The following is an 11,946-nucleotide window of genomic DNA, read 5'->3' on the forward strand; positions in this document are numbered from 1 at the left end:
TCTGGATCAGTCAAATCGTGGAGCGGGAGGTGCCACGGGCCACCCGGCTCCAGACAACGATTCCCTTGAGGAAGGTAACGGGACCGGGGGATGGCCACAGCAGGCTCAACTCCCCCAGCTCCTCCAGCGTTCGAGTGCCGGCAACCGCCACCGGCTGCCGGTCTTTGCCCGCCCCACAGGCAACCGCTTGCCGTCGGGGAAAAAAAAGGCACCTGGACCCATGCCGCGCACGGGTGTTCGGGGCCTGGGGGAATGCCACAGAAGCGAGACAACCCCAGCCGCCTGCGTTCGACTTGCCAGCCACCAGGTACAGCCGCACTTTTCTTCCCGCTTCGCGGGCTCCAGCTTAAGGCCGGAGAAAACGCGATGAGGTGCCGCCACCTCTAACCCGGTACAGCGCTGCAGACCTTTCCACCGAGCCCTCCTGCAACCAGGCAAGCCGGGGCAGGCCGGACACCACAGGCCGCCCACGCGTGGCTCATGCCGGCAGAAACAGGACGAGGCGCTGCGGCCTCTCACCTGTGCCATCATCGGGCCCTCGGGGGCTGGGGGGAAGCTGCGGCACGCACGAGAACCCCCAGCCGTCTGCATCCGGCTGCCAGCCACCGGGACCGGCTGCCGCTTGCACTCTGCCCAATTCGTGCATGGGCTCCAGCTTAAGGCCGGAGAAAACGCGATGAGGTGCCGCCACCTCTAACCCGGTACAGCGCTGCAGACCTTTCCACCGAGCCCTCCTGCAACCAGGCAAGCCGGGGCAGGCCGGACACCACAGGCCGCCCACGCGTGGCTCATGCCGGCAGAAACAGGACGAGGCGCTGCGGCCTCTCACCTGTGCCATCATCGGGCCCTCGGGGGCTGGGGGGAAGCTGCGGCACGCACGAGAACCCCCAGCCGTCTGCATCCGGCTGCCAGCCACCGGGACCGGCTGCCGCTTGCACTCTGCCCAATTCGTGCATGGGCTCCAGCTTAAGGCCGGAGAAAACGCGATGAGGTGCCGCCACCTCTAAACCCGGTAGAGCGCTGCAGACCTTTCCACCGAGCCCTCCTGCAACCAGGCAAGCCGGGGCAGGCCGGACACCACAGGCCGCCCACGCGTGGCTCATGCCGGCAAAAACAGGACGAGGCGCTGCGGCCTCTCACCTGTGCCATCATCGGGCCCTCGGGGGCTGGGGGGAAGCTGCGGCACGCACGAGAACCCCCAGCCGTCTGCATCCGGCTGCCAGCCACCGGGACCGGCTGCCGCTCTGCCCGCTCCAGCTTAAGGCCAGAGTCAAAGGACGAGGTGCCGCCACCTCGCCCGCCCATCACCAGGCCCTCAGGAGGCGGCGGCAGCCGCGGCGGGCTGGATGCTCACGGGCAGCTGCCCTCGCATATACCAGCGCTCCACCTTTGCCATCATCGGGCCCTCCGGGGCCGGGGGAAAGCCGAGGCAGGCTCGGCTCCACCCGGTCTTCCAGCGTTCGAGTGCCGGTGGCCGCCGCCGGCCACCGGGCTATGCCCTGCGGAATCCACCTTTGCACCTCTCGCACCACTCGGGTCAACAGCCACCGCCAGCCTGCCAGACCCTCGCAGGCGCCCGGCTGGCTTACTTGGAAAACACCGGGAGAGACCAACTGGCCGAACAGACAGAAAACGAGCCGAACCACCAGGCAAAACCACCACCACAACGGCCGCCCAGCGCTCCACTTCGCCGGCTGAGCCGTAAGCCTTGCAGCCGCTCACTAGCGCTGCTCCGTGCACGAGTCACCACTACCTCCTATAGTACGGGAGATCACGTCCCCGCCCCCGGCCGGCTCCAAGAGTGCCGTCCCTGCCCACCGGGGAGACCCGCCAATGACACCGACTTTTACGATGACGTAACTGGAGGCAGCGAAAAACAGCGACCCCTTGGCCAGCTCCGAGAAAGTGGCGGGGCTATCAGGTCTACCTCCCCGCCCCCGAAATGCGGCTAAGTCCCGCCGGAGCCGGGTAGACCTGGCGGCTCTTTTCACCGGCCGCTGCGGCAGCGACACCCCGCGTCCTCCGGGCGCCGCCGGCGGCCGCGCCGGCCTCCGGAGCCGGGTAGACCTGGCGGCCGCCCGCGGAGCCGGGTAGACCTGGCGGCTCTTTTCACCGGCCGCTGCGGCAGCGACACCCCGCGTCCTCCGGGCGCCGCCGGCGGCCGCGCCGGCCTCCGGAGCCGGGTAGACCTGGCGGCCGCCCGCGGAGCCGGGTAGACCTGGCGGCTCTTTTCACCGGCCGCTGCGGCAGCGACACCCCGCGTCCTCCGGGCGCCGCCGGCGGCCGCGCCGGCCTCCGGAGCCGGGTAGACCTGGCGGCCGCCCGCGGAGCCGGGTAGACCTGGCGGCCCTTTTCACCGGCCGCTGCGGCAGCGACACCCCGCGTCCTCCGGGCGCCGCCGGCGGCCGCGCCGGCCTCCGGAGCCGGGTAGACCTGGCGGCCGCCCGCGGAGCCGGGTAGACCTGGCGGCCCTTTTCACCGGCCGCTGCGGCAGCGACACCCCGCGTCCTCCGGGCGCCGCCGGCGGCCGCGCCGGCCTCCGGAGCCGGGTAGACCTGGCGGCCGCCCGCGGAGCCGGGTAGACCTGGCGGCCCTTTTCACCGGCCGCTGCGGCAGCGACACCCCGCGTCCTCCGGGCGCCGCCGGCGGCCGCGCCGGCCTCCGGAGCCGGGTAGACCTGGCGGCCGCCCGCGGAGCCGGGTAGACCTGGCAGCCGTTCGGTGCCCCTTGGGCGGGGGGGGGCGGGGGGGGCAGGTGCGCCTGTTTTTGGTTCGTTTTTTTCGTTTTTTTTTTTTTTTTTCTTTCTTTTGAGATTTTAGCAAATCTGATTAAAAGGGCCACCCTCTCCCGGTTCTCCCGGACGGCATTTCTTTCCCCCTCCCCTTCCCGAGTTTGAACCACTTCTACACCAAGGGAGCACGTTTAAACGTACTGTCTGATGCAAGAGTTATTTCACCTTTATTGATTCCGGCGGGAAATATTAATACAATATTAACGACAACCAGTTTTCAAAATAATTTTTGTTTCCTGACACACACACACCCCCCCCCCCACCCTCGTCGTTCTCATGCACGTGCACGCACCTATTCCGAGCCGGTGGCTGCCAGGCACTTGCCAGCTTCACCACACCAGCCAGCCCCTCTGCTCCGCTGCTGCCCCCCCCCCCCCCCAACCATATTCTGTCGGCGGGGTCCGGGCAGAGGTGGCAGCCCCCGGCACAAACTGCCCGGCTCCCCGGCGCGAGTTCGCTGTTCACTGGGTGCCTTCAGGACTGGTAGCCCCTTGCCAGGTTCAGGTTCGGGTCCCGGCGCTGCTGGGTGCTCGCCGACTTTTGGTTTTGGTTTTTGCGGTCTTGGGCTTTTTTTGGGGGGTTGTTTTTAATTTTTCTCCCCCCCCCCCCCCGCCTGTTTTTTTTTGGTGTTTTTTTGACGTTTTCCTTTTTTTAATAAAATAAATACTTTAAAATACATATCTGCGATCCTGCAGGCACTGCCACCCCCCCCCCCCCCCGGTGACACACGCGCGCTCAGAGGCGCGCGCACACACACACACACACACACACAGAACGCGACGCAGGCACACACAGCTACACGCACCCCTGCACCGGTGTGCTCCCCCTCCCTCCCCGCGCTGCAGTCCCGGACCTGCAGGCCAGTAGGTGCAGCCCCCCCCCCCCCCCCTCCCCCGGCCCCACCCGATCACAGACTTTCCGGCGCCCTGGAGACGGGGGGTTGGGGGGCGGGTGGCTGGGTGGGGTGGTCTGCAGCCCGGCAACGGGGCCCCCGGAAACTGTGGTGTTTCCCGCCACGGCAACGGTCTGCTGCTCAGTCGCGGCGGCAGCAGCGGCGGGGAAAGGAGGCTAGAAAAGAGGGGGGGCGAGAGCGGCTGGCGAGCAGGCGGGGAGCCTGGCGCAGAGGTAGGCTGGCGAGGGGGGACGGTGTGTCTTTTCGGAGAAGGCTTCTGTTTGGATCGGTTGGAGTTTTATTTTTTTTACTTCTCTCCCCCGTCCCCGTCCCCGTCCCCGTCCCCGTCCCCGTCCCCCCCCCCCCGGTCGTTTAGTTTTCCCCCCGCGGCGGGGGCGGGCAGGAGTGGAGCAGGGCGAGAGCGGCTGGCGAGCAGGCGGGGAGCCTGGCGCAGAGGCAGGCTGGCGAGGGGGGACGGTGTGTCTTTTCGGAGAAGGCTTCTGTTTGGATCGGTTGGAGTTTTATTTTTTTTACTTCTCTCCCCCGTCCCCGTCCCCGTCCCCGTCCCCCCCCCCCCGGTCGTTTAGTTTTCCCCCCGCGGCGGGGGCGGGCAGGAATGGAGCAGGGCGAGAGCGGCTGGCGAGCAGGCGGGGAGCCTGGCGCAGAGGCAGGCTGGCGAGGGGGGACGGTGTGTCTTTTCGGAGAAGGCTTCTGTTTGGATCGGTTGGAGTTTTATTTTTTTTACTTCTCTCCCCCGTCCCCGTCCCCGTCCCCGTCCCCCCCCCCCCCCGGTCGTTTAGTTTTCCCCCCGCGGCGGGGGCGGGCAGGAGTGGAGCAGGGCGAGCAGGCGGGGAGCCTGGCGCAGAGGCAGGCTGGCGAGGGGGGACGGTGTGTCTTTTCGGAGAAGGCTTCTGTTTGGATCGGTTGGAGTTTTATTTTTTTTACTTCTCTCCCCCGTCCCCGTCCCCGTCCCCGTCCCCGTCCCGTCCCCCCCGGTCGTTTAGTTTTCCCCCCGCGGCGAGGGCGGGCAGGAGTGCAGCAGGGCGAGAGCGGCTGGCGAGCAGGCGGGGAGCCTGGCGCAGAGGCAGGCTGGCGAGGGGGGACGGTGTGTCTTTTCGGAGAAGGCTTCTGTTTGGATCGGTTGGAGTTTTATTTTTTTTACTTCTCTCCCCCGTCCCCGTCCCCGTCCCCGTCCCCGTCCCACCCCCCCGGTCCTTTAGTTTTCCCCCCGCGGCGGCGGCGGGCGGGAGTGGAGCAGGGCGAGTGCGTGGCTGGCTGAGAAAGAAAGGCGGGAGCGGGGCCACGGGTGCGGCAGGATAGGGACTCGGCAGCTGGGGTTTAGAGACGGCAGGGCACCGGGGGGGCTCCCCTCTCCCGCCCGGGCACGGAGCCGGCAGGGACGCCGCAGGGTCCTAAAGTCTCCCGCCTTCCACCACCGGGGGCGGCAAGCCTGGTGGCGGAAGGGGGGAGCAGGGGCAGCCAGGCTCGGCGCGAACTGCGTGGCGGGAGGGCGGGGGGGCGGTGTGTGTGTGCGTGCAGCGGCGGGCCCGGGGTGACGGGGGTGGGGGGTGTCGGCCCGGGGCCCTGTTTCGGGCGGGGGGGGGGGGGGGGCTGCGCGCGTGTGCGTTTTGAGCGCACGACTGTGAGCGGGGCAGCGGGTGGAGGGTTTGGGCTGGGGGGGGCCGGTTGCGGGGGGGGGGGGTGCGCACGTGTGTAGCCCCGTGCGAGTGGGTGCGGTGGCGGGCGGGAGGTGTTTGGGGCGGGGACTCGAATGGGGGGGGGGCAGTGCGTGCGTGCGCGTGCGTGTGTCTAAGGGCGGGTGAGCGGCTGCAGCAGCAGGCGGTGGGCGTTCGGGCCGGGGGCCTGTTTTGGCGGGGTGCGGGCGCGCACGCAGGTGGAAATGAGAAAGATTTGTAACGGTGTCGCTAACGCCGCTTTCTCTGTTACAGCCCGGGTGGTCGGCCGCTTCGACGTCCGGCCTGCGCCCGTGCCTGCCTACGGGCGATGCGCTCGGCTCCCGGTCGGACCCGTCCCTGGCAAAGCAGCAGCCGCGTGCCTCGGCCTGGGCAGAGACCTGGGGCTCCAGGGCCCCAGCCAGGGCTGCCGGAGAGGCGCGCCGCGCTTCCGACAGAGGGGCATCAGCGGCTCCGTCGCCGGCGGGATGCGTTCGAGCGGTGAGGAAGGTCCCAGCGGCCTTAGGCGGTGGCGGGGGGCGCGCTCCTTCGGCGACGGGGAGCGGGGGGGAAACGGCCCCGGGGCGGGCCGGTCAGCCGGCACGGCGGCCACGCGAGCTCGTCGTCTCCGAGGATGCTCGGCTAAGTCGGCCTCGGCCACAGGGACCGCTTGTCAGGCAGCCGACTGGCTTTCTTCAGAGGCCTGCGAGACCGCCGTCCCTCGGAGGCCAATGAACAGTTAATGCGCGATAACGCAGGGGCCGGAGAACGCTAACGTTAACCAAGAGCGTCGCAAGGTCCTAAAGGAGTGCCGCAATCAAACTTTAGGAGTCGGTAATTTATAATACTGGTGACTACTAATCGAGTCATATTCAATCCGTGACGATCCGCTGGTAGGTACGTACGTACGTACGTACGTATTCCTTCTCCGGCTATTAACGAAGGGATGCACACCTAGCGTGCGTGAACGAATGAGTTTTGTTATTTAAGGAACTGCCAGAAAGCGTATTACCGCGTAGCGCTAAATCAGTCGGTAGGTGACGCTCCATAAACGATACAATCCAGCATCGCTCGTCAACTGTTAATAACTTCAATCGATGACGATTCATAGCGTATCGATTCTTCTGTATTCGTTTAGGAGCGGATCCCACGCCAACGGTGCCACGCGGTACCCGGACGGCCACCGACTCGTACAGAGACGAGAGAGCAGCGTCGGCGCCTCTTCCCGAAGAAGTCGTTACCGATAAAGTACTCCGACTGCGGGTAACGCTTTGCTCTCACGTTTTTGACGCGTGCCTGCCTGCCTGCCTGCCTGCCTGCGTGCGCGGTAAAAGACAAGCTGTCAGACACAATAAATTTTAAGAAAGTGGAATCGCGGAGCGGTCTTAATACACTAATCAGGACCGGCCCGTAGTGCGGCCAGGGAGTGCAGGCCGACCCTGCAGCGTGGCCAGGTTTACCCGGAGACACAGGTAAGGAGGCCAGGACTACCCCGGAGCATCAGGTAGGGATACCGGGCTGACCCCCAGAAAGTCAGGTAGGGTGGCCGGGCCTACCCCGGAGCGCCTGTAGGGACCGCAGGTGTACCCCGGAGCACCGGTAGGGGTACCGGCACTACCCCGGAGGATGAGGTAGGGGCGCCAGGCCTACCCCGGAGCGTCGGGTAGGGACACCGGGCTGACCCCAGAGGGTCAGGTAGGGTGGCCGGGCCTACCCCGGAGCGCCTGTAGGGACCGCAGGTGTACCCCGGAGCACCGGCAGGGGTACCGGCACTACCCCGGAGGATGAGGTAGGGGCGCCAGGCCTACCCCGGAGCGTCGGGTAGGGACACCGGGCTGACCCCAGAGGGTCAGGTAGGGTGGCCGGGCCTACCCCGGAGCGCCTGTAGGGACCGCAGGTGTACCCCGGAGCACCGGCAGGGGTACCGGCACTACCCCGGAGGATGAGGTAGGGGCGCCAGGCCTACCCCGGAGCGTCGGGTAGGGATACCGGGCTGACCCCGGAGGGTCAGGTAGGGTGGCCGGGCCTACCCCGGAGCGCCTGTAGGGACCGCAGGTGTACCCCGGAGCACCGGCAGGGGTACCGGCACTACCCCGGAGGATGAGGTAGGGGCGCCAGGCCTACCCCGGAGCGTCGGGTAGGGATACCGGGCTGACCCCGGAGGGTCAGGTAGGGTGGCCGGGCCTATCCCGGAGCGCCTGTAGGGACCGCAGGTGTACCCCGGAGCACCGGCAGGGGTACCGGCACTACCCCGGAGGATGAGGTAGGGGCGCCAGGCCTACCCCGGAGCGTCGGGTAGGGATACCGGGCTGACCCCGGAGGGTCAGGTAGGGTGGCCGGGCCTACCCCGGAGCGCCTGTAGGGACCGCAGGTGTACCCCGGAGCACCGGCAGGGGTACCGGCACTACCCCGGAGGATGAGGTAGGGGCGCCAGGCCTACCCCGGAGCGTCGGGTAGGGACACCGGGCTGACCCCGGAGGGTCAGGTAGGGTGGCCGGGCCTACCCCGGAGCGCCTGTAGGGACCGCAGGTGTACCCCGGAGCACCGGCAGGGGTACCGGCACTACCCCGGAGGATGAGGTAGGGGCGCCAGGCCTACCCCGGAGCGTCGGGTAGGGATACCGGGCTGACCCCGGAGGGTCAGGTAGGGTGGCCGGGCCTACCCCGGAGCGCCTGTAGGGACCGCAGGTGTACCCCGGAGCACCGGCAGGGGTACCGGCACTACCCCGGAGGATGAGGTAGGGGCGCCAGGCCTACCCCGGAGCGTCGGGTAGGGACACCGGGCTGACCCCGGAGGGTCAGGTAGGGTGGCCGGGCCTACCCCGGAGCGCCTGTAGGGACCGCAGGGGTATCCCGGAGCACCGGTAGGGGTACCGGCACTACCCCGGAGGATGAGGTAGGGGCGCCAGGCCTACCCCGGAGCGTCGGGTAGGGACACCGGGCTGACCCCGGAGGGTCAGGTAGGGTGGCCGGGCCTACCCCGGAGCGCCTGTAGGGACCGCAGGGGTATCCCGGAGCACCGGCAGGGGTACCGGCACTACCCCGGAGGATGAGGTAGGGGCGCCAGGCCTACCCCGGAGCGTCGGGTAGGGACACCGGGCTGACCCCGGAGGGTCAGGTAGGGTGGCCGGGCCTACCCCGGAGCGCCTGTAGGGACCGCAGGTGTACCCCGGAGCACCGGCAGGGGTACCGGCACTACCCCGGAGGATGAGGTAGGGGCGCCAGGCCTACCCCGGAGCGTCGGGTAGGGATACCGGGCTGACCCCGGAGGGTCAGGTAGGGTGGCCGGGCCTACCCCGGAGCGCCTGTAGGGACCGCAGGTGTACCCCGGAGCACCGGCAGGGGTACCGGCACTACCCCGGAGCATGAGGTAGGGGCGCCAGGCGTACCCCGGAGCGTCGGGTAGGGACACCGGGCTGACCCCAGAGGGTCAGGTAGGGTGGCCGGGCCTACCCCGGAGCGCCTGTAGGGACCGCAGGTGTATCCCGGAGCACCGGTAGGGGTACGGGTACTACCCCGGAGGATGAGGTAGGGGCGCCAGGCCTACCCCGGAGCGTCGGGTAGGGATACCGGGCTGACCCCGGAGGGTCAGGTAGGGTGGCCGGGCCTACCCCGGAGCGCCTGTAGGGACCGCAGGTGTACCCCGGAGCACCGGCAGGGGTACCGGCACTACCCCGGAGGATGAGGTAGGGGCGCCAGGCCTACCCCGGAGCGTCGGGTAGGGACACCGGGCTGACCCCGGAGGGTCAGGTAGGGTGGCCGGGCCTACCCCGGAGCGCCTGTAGGGACAGCAGGTGTACCCCGGAGCACCGGTAGGGGTACCGGTACTACCCCGGAGCATGAGGTAGGGGCGCCAGGCGTACCCCGGAGCGTCGGGTAGGGACACCGGGCTGACCCCAGAGGGTCAGGTAGGGTGGCCGGGCCTACCCCGGAGCGCCTGTAGGGACAGCAGGTGTACCCCGGAGCACCGGTAGGGGTACGGGTACTACCCCGGAGGATGAGGTAGGGGCGCCAGGCCTACCCCGGAGCGTCGGGTAGGGACACCGGGCTGACCCCAGAGGGTCAGGTAGGGTGGCCGGGCCTACCCTGGAGGGTCAGGATGGGGGGCCGGGATCCATCGCCGCGTGCCCGTAGGGACAGCAGGTAGAACTCCGGCGCATCACAAAGGGTTCCGCCACGGGCCCAGAGTACTGGTGGGGGAACGGGTTCTATCCCGGAACGTCGCCTGGGGACACCGGGCGTAAGGCGGAGGGTCGGGTAGGAAGGCTGGGTCTAAACTCGCGCGCCCGTAGGGACAGCAGTTTTTCCCCCGGCGTACCGGGCGGGGGTACCGGTACTGCCCCGGAGTACTGACGGGGGTACACGGGTACTACCCCGGGGTACCGGGCGGCGGTATACGGGTACTACCCCGGAGTACAGGACGGGGGTATACGGGTACTACGAAGGAGCACAGGTGGGGGTTACGGGTAGTACCCCGGAGTACCGGGCGGGGGCATACGGGTACTGCCCCAGAGTACCGGGCGGGGGTATGCGGGTACTGCCCCGGAGTACCGGGTGGAGGTATATGGGTACTTCCCCGGAGTACCGGGCGGGGGTATGCGGGTACTGCCCCGGAGTACCGGGCGGGGGTATACGGGTACTACCAAGGAAGGAGTACAGGTGGGGGTTACGGGTAGCACCCCGGAGTACCGGGCGGGGGTACCGGTACTGCCCCGGAGTACCGGGCGGGGGTATGCGGGTACTGCCCCGGAGTACCGGGCGGGGGTATACGGGTACTACCAAGGAGTACAGGTGGGGGTTACGGGTAGCACCCCGGAGTACTGGGCGGGGGTACCGGTACTGCCCCGGAGTACCGGGCGGGGGTATGCGGGTACTGCCCCGGAGTACCGGGCGGGGGTATACGGGTACTACCAAGGAAGGAGTACAGGTGGGGGTTACGGGTAGTACCCCGGAGTACCGGGCGGGGGTACCGGTACTGCCCCGGAGTACTGACGGGGGTACACGGGTACTACCCCGGGGTACCGGGCGGGGGTATACGGGTACTGCCCCGGAGTACCGGGCAGGGGTATGCGGGTACTGCCCCGGAGTACCGGGCGGGGGTATACGGGTACTACGAAGGAGTACAGGTGGGTGTTACGGGTAGTACCCCGGAGTACCGGGCGGGGGTACTGGTACTGCCCCGGAGTACCGGGCGGGGGCATACGGGTACTGCCCCGGAGTACCGGGCGGGGGCATAGGGGTGCTGCCCCGGAGTACCGGGCGGGGGTATGCGGGTACTGCCCCGGAGTACCGGGTGGAGGTATATGGGTACTTCCCCGGAGTACCGGGCGGGGGTATGCGGGTACTGCCCTGGAGTACCGGGCGGGGGTATGCGGGTACTGCCCCGGAGTACCGGGCGGGGGTATATGGGTACTTCCCCGGAGTACCGGGCGGGGGTATGCGGGTACTGCCCCGGAGTACCGGGCGGGGGTATGCGGGTACTGCCCCGGAGTATCGGGCGGGGGTATACGGGTACTACCAAGGAGTACAGGTGGGGGTTACGGGTACTACCCCTGGCTGCCGGGTGGGGGTACTGGTACTACCCCGGAGTACCAATGAGGGTTACGGGTACTACCCCTGGCTGCCGGGTAGGGGTAATGGTACTACCCCGGAGTGTCGGCATGGGACGCCAAGCTAAGTCTGGAGCATCAGGTAGGGATGCCAGGACTGCTCTGGACGGTCAGGTAAGGCGGCCAGGTCTACCCCTTGGGCCGGCAAGGGGCGGCCAGGTCTACCCCTTGGGCCGGCAAGGGGCGGCCAGGTCTACCCCTTGGGCCGGCAAGGGGCGGCCAGGTCTACCCCTTGGGCCGGCAAGGGGAGGCCAGGTCTACCCCTTGGGCCGGCAAGGGGCGGCCAGGTCTACCCCTTGGGCCGGCAAGGGGCGGCCAGGTCTACCCCTTGGGCCGGCAAGGGGCGGCCAGGTCTACCCCTTGGGCCGGCAAGGGGCGGCCAGGTCTACCCCTTGGGCCGGCAAGGGGCGGCCAGGTCTACCCCTTGGGCCGGCAAGGGGCGGCCAGGTCTACCCCTTGGGCCGGCAAGGGGAGGCCAGGTCTACCCCTTGGGCCGGCAAGGGGCGGCCAGGTCTACCCCTTGGGCCGGCAAGGGGCGGCCAGGTCTACCCCTTGGGCCGGCAAGGGGCGGCCAGGTCTACCCCTTGGGCCGGCAAGGGGAGGCCAGGTCTACCCCTTGGGCCGGCAAGGGGCGGCCAGGTCTACCCCTTGGGCCGGCAAGGGGCGGCCAGGTCTACCCCTTGGGCCGGCAAGGGGCGGCCAGGTCTACCCCTTGGGCCGGCAAGGGGCGGCCAGGTCTACCCCTTGGGCCGGCAAGGGGCGGCCAGGTCTACCCCTTGGGCCGGCAAGGGGCGGCCAGGTCTACCCCTTGGGCCGGCAAGGGGAGGCCAGGTCTACCCCTTGGGCCGGCAAGGGGCGGCCAGGTCTACCCCTTGGGCCGGCAAGGGGCGGCCAGGTCTACCCCTTGGGCCGGCAAGGGGCGGCCAGGTCTACCCCTTGGGCCGGCAAGGGGAGGCCAGGTCTACCCCTTGGGCCGCAAGGG

Source organism: Buteo buteo, unplaced genomic scaffold (assembly GCF_964188355.1).
Source record: "Buteo buteo unplaced genomic scaffold, bButBut1.hap1.1 HAP1_SCAFFOLD_83, whole genome shotgun sequence".
NCBI lineage: Eukaryota > Metazoa > Chordata > Aves > Accipitriformes > Accipitridae > Buteo > Buteo buteo.